Source organism: Schistocerca gregaria, unplaced genomic scaffold, assembly GCF_023897955.1.
Source record: "Schistocerca gregaria isolate iqSchGreg1 unplaced genomic scaffold, iqSchGreg1.2 ptg000988l, whole genome shotgun sequence".
Taxonomy (NCBI): Eukaryota; Metazoa; Arthropoda; class Insecta; order Orthoptera; family Acrididae; genus Schistocerca; species Schistocerca gregaria.
In genome coordinates this window covers 270,001-275,000 of record NW_026062338.1, presented here as the reverse complement: position 1 = coordinate 275,000, position 5,000 = coordinate 270,001, and the positions used below count along the sequence as shown (strand labels likewise).

At 53.8% G+C, this 5,000-nt stretch overlaps 1 non-coding gene across 1 annotated transcript in view; it reads left to right on the top strand.

Moving 5' to 3' along the window:
* The first annotated feature begins 3,646 nt into the window (after positions 1–3,646).
* The window catches only part of LOC126326410 (small subunit ribosomal RNA), a 1,893-nt gene continuing 539 nt past the window's right edge, over positions 3,647–5,000 (top strand). The window contains exon 1 of the ribosomal RNA XR_007560658.1: positions 3,647–5,000. This exon is cut by the window's right edge and continues 539 nt beyond it. This is a non-coding gene — a ribosomal RNA (small subunit ribosomal RNA).

Genomic DNA, 5,000 nt, shown 5'->3' with positions numbered 1-5,000 from the left:
TCGGTGGCAAAGAGTGCGCCGCTGAGGATATAGAGGGTCCGTCCCCCCGCACAGTGGTGACGGTGTGCGGGTAGTGTTTCCGACACCTCTTCCTGCGGTGGCAACTCTGGGGCAGAGTCGATACTCGCCCACTGGTGGAAGGTAAGCATTCTGCTTTACATCAGTACATAACTAATATTTCAGTCGTCTGACGTCCCTCCTTAGTAAATGATGCAGGACCACATACATAGATGATACATACTGTAAACTGGGGAGGACAGTGTGAACCGCACTCGACCCAGTCACCCTATCTCACAGTCCACTCTGTGTGTAACAAAGCGAAAGCACCAAAGCACTATCGTTCAACAACATCCATTTTATCCTCGCTGCCACAGGACACTATCCAAACAACGACAAGAGGAACGTCACGTCCACTAATAAGACAGAATGTCTCACATCACCCGCAAACAACGCAGCTCAAATCAGCCAGCAACACCCACAGTGGTCCACCCAGTATCAACACAGGACGCAACGCCACGCCACAACACAAAAGGTACAAGTAATAAAATACCCTTTGGCCACACCCCTTATAAAGGCATCGAACCAACCCACCACCTGACACCAGCCAAACGTACATCCTGATTTGACACATCTCTGGCAACCTAACCCACGTTGGCCCTTAACCTAACCCACGTTGGCCCTTAACCTAACCCACGTTGGCCCTTAACCTAACCCACGTTGGCCCTTAACCTAACCCACGTTGGCCCTTAACCTAACCCACGTTGGCCCTTAACCTAACCCACGTTGGCCCTTAACCTAACCCACGTTGGCCCTTAACCTAACCCACGTTGGCCCTTAACCTAACCCACGTTGGCCCTTAACCTAACCCACGTTGGCCCTTAACCTAACCCACGTTGGCCCTTAACCTAACCCACGTTGGCCCCTAACCTAACCCACGTTGGCCCCTAACCTAACCCACGTTGGCCCCTAACCTAACCCACGTTGGCCCCTAACCTAACCCACGTTGGCCCCTAACCTAACCCACGTTGGCCCCTAACCTAACCCACGTTGGCCCCTAACCTAACCCACGTTGGCCCCTAACCTAACCCACGTTGGCCCCTAACCTAACCCACGTTGGCCCCTAACCTAACCCACGTTGGCCCCTAACCTAACCCACGTTGGCCCCTAACCTAACCCACGTTGGCCCCTAACCTAACCCACGCTGCACCTTAACCTAAGTTACGCTGCACCTTAACCTAAGTTACGCTGCACCTTAACCTAAGTTACGCTGCACCTTAACCTAAGTTACGCTGCACCTTAACCTAAGTTACGCTGCACCTTAACCTAAGTTACGCTGCACCTTAACCTAACTTACACTGCACCTTAACCTAACTTACACTGCACCTTAACCTAACTTACACTGCACCTTAACCTAACTTACACTGCACCTTAACCTAAGTTACACTGCACCTTAACCTAAGTTACACTGCACCTTAACCTAAGTTACACTGCACCTTAACCTAAGTTACACTGCACCTTAACCTAACTTACACTGCACCTTAACCTAAGTTACACTGCACCTTAACCTAAGTTACACTGCACCTTAACCTAACTTACACTGCACCTTAACCTAACTTACACTGCACCTTAACCTAAGTTACACTGCACCTTAACCTAACTTACACTGCACCTTAACCTAACTTACACTGCACCTTAACCTAACTTACACTGCACCTTAACCTAACTTACACTGCACCTTAACCTAACTTACACTGCACCTTAACCTAACTTACACTGCACCTTAACCTAACTTACACTGCACCTTAACTGTCACATGTAACGTCACAGGAATGTAGCTTTGCCTAACAGCAACCCTCTGAACATAGTTCACTGCTTGGATCCTCTGGTGTCATGTGTATTTCTTGATGCCATGGTGCGTACCCTCACATAAAGGTCTTTCGAGTGTTGCGTACTTTCTACACAGTCCCGCTAACCACTGGAAGGGTGTACCGCTACAGAACGAATATCGCCCTCCCCTCCTGCCCTTCCAAGCTGGTCGGTCAGGCGTTTGTTTGTGAAATGAGCCTTGCAGCTGTTCAGTTGCATTCGGTTGTCGATGCAGTCAGTGTACGTTGTGGTACGGCCTGTGTGGACTGTCCGCTGATGTACGCGTAACCCACACTGATCATCCGTCGTTACGTACTGAGTGACATAATGTGGCACATGCTTGACCGTACACCGGCTGCGCCCTACAATGGCGAATCATAAGGGCCATATGTTGTGCACGATGCTACTTGTCTCGTCTCCCCATTACAGCGAGATTGCACTGTTGTACGCCGTACAGACATGTGGTAAGTAGGTACGGACGAAAGTATTGCATGTTGGCCCCCCCCCCCCCCCTCCTCCCTCTGCCGGGAATCAGCGTGAGCCGTCTGTTGATGTAGCGACGAGGGTTTTCCTATTTAATCGTATTGCCCCACACAACATGATAGCACGGTGGACCGCGTTCCACATCTGCGACATGCTACAGAGGCCGGTTGACAGTCGACCGCGCAAGGGACATTGCACACGTGCGCGGACCATCTTCCACGTGTTCTCTCGTGTACATGCCGCAGTGTGTATGTGGGCTGATGTAGCGTGTCGTGACACATAACATGCAGGCATGCCAGAATCGTAGATTTCGCAAATGTAGATTGACGTATACGTTTGCTGCCAAAGATCCGCAAATGAACTGGAAATCAGTTGTTGAGCGGTTGTTCGCGCTGCAGGTGCATCGGTGATAGCGACGATCGGTACATCTGTGAACCGGTTGTTTCGGCGGTACCCGCCATGCCCCCGAACCTGAGTTGGCCATGTGGGTATGAAGCGATACGAGGCTGTGGCTTGGCGGGACAGTCCCCGGCCGGTGAGGGGGGGCCGCCCGGCGTGCTGGCCGCGCGCTGCGTGAGCGCACGCACTACAGCCGGCTGGTGGGGGGCGCCCAGTGGCAGGAGCGCCGGCCGACGGGCCCGGCTGGCGTCCCAGCTATGCGCCGGCGCACCCTGCGCGCGGCGCCAGGCGGCCAAAGTGGGTTCTGCCGAGCCCGGTGCGAAGCGCGGTGGACATCTGCAGTGTGCTGGTCCGATTGCGGACTGTGTGCGTTGAGGATGCGCCGCCGCCCGGCACTCGGCGTCGCGACGCCGTCTGCTGCTCGGTCGCCCCCAGCGGTTCTCGCAGGTGGTTTGTATCGCAGCTCTGCGGACGTGTTGGCGCGTGCGCTGTGCTGGGAGAGTTCGCTTCTGCACCCAAGTGGGGCTTTGCCCTTCTGTGGCGCTGGCGTTGGAGCTGCCGGTCACCGTAGGTGGCGCGTGTTGTTTCCCGCCGGCAATGCCACGACAGCACGCTCCCGGGCCTCTGTCGGCAGCGGCAAGCTCAGTTGGGAGCACGGGTGTTCGCACTGAAAGCGTCTACTCGCCTATCTCCGGGCGATTGCGCCTCTCTCGAACCCGACCAAGTACTTAGGACGGCGCTGCGCGCCGCCGGGACCTGAGAGGGTTTCGAGGTGTATCGTGCAGGGGAGCTCAGCCTCCTCCTGTTTGCAGAATAATTGAGCGGACGCTTGCGTGTTCGCGCGGGCCCTCGGGACACACTCCCGGGCGGCCGGCTGCTCAGCTCTCGTTGACGCAGCTCCCTGGTTGATCCTGCCAGTAGTCATATGCTTGTCTCAAAGATTAAGCCATGCATGTCTCAGTACAAGCCGCATTAAGGTGAAACCGCGAATGGCTCATTAAATCAGTTATGGTTCCTTAGATCGTACCCACGTTACTTGGATAACTGTGGTAATTCTAGAGCTAATACATGCAAACAGAGTCCCGACCAGAGATGGAAGGGACGCTTTTATTAGATCAAAACCAATCGGATTGGCTCGTCTGGTCCGTTTGCCTTGGTGACTCTGAATAACTTTGGGCTGATCGCACGGTCCTCGTACCGGCGACGCATCTTTCAAATGTCTGCCTTATCAACTGTCGATGGTAGGTTCTGCGCCTACCATGGTTGTAACGGGTAACGGGGAATCAGGGTTCGATTCCGGAGAGGGAGCCTGAGAAACGGCTACCACATCCAAGGAAGGCAGCAGGCGCGCAAATTACCCACTCCCGGCACGGGGAGGTAGTGACGAAAAATAACGATACGGGACTCATCCGAGGCCCCGTAATCGGAATGAGTACACTTTAAATCCTTTAACGAGTATCTATTGGAGGGCAAGTCTGGTGCCAGCAGCCGCGGTAATTCCAGCTCCAATAGCGTATATTAAAGTTGTTGCGGTTAAAAAGCTCGTAGTTGGATTTGTGTCCCACGCTGTTGGTTCACCGCCCGTCGGTGTTTAACTGGCATGTATCGTGGGACGTCCTGCCGGTGGGGCGAGCCGAAGGCGTGCTTGCGCGTCCCGAGGCGGACCCCGTTGAAATCCTACCAGGGTGCTCTTAGTTGAGTGTCTCGGTGGGCCGGCACGTTTACTTTGAACAAATTAGAGTGCTTAAAGCAGGCAAGCCCGCCTGAATACTGTGTGCATGGAATAATGGAATAGGACCTCGGTTCTATTTTGTTGGTTTTCGGAACCCGAGGTAATGATTAATAGGGACAGGCGGGGGCATTCGTATTGCGACGTTAGAGGTGAAATTCTTGGATCGTCGCAAGACGAACAGAAGCGAAAGCATTTGCCAAGTATGTTTTCATTAATCAAGAACGAAAGTTAGAGGTTCGAAGGCGATCAGATACCGCCCTAGTTCTAACCATAAACGATGCCAGCCAGCGATCCGCCGCAGTTCCTCCGATGACTCGGCGGGCAGCCTCCGGGAAACCAAAGCTTTTGGGTTCCGGGGGAAGTATGGTTGCAAAGCTGAAACTTAAAGGAATTGACGGAAGGGCACCACCAGGAGTGGAGCCTGCGGCTTAATTTGACTCAACACGGGAAACCTCACCAGGCCCGGACACCGGAAGGATTGACAGATTGATAGCTCTTTCTTGATTCGGTGGGTGGTGGT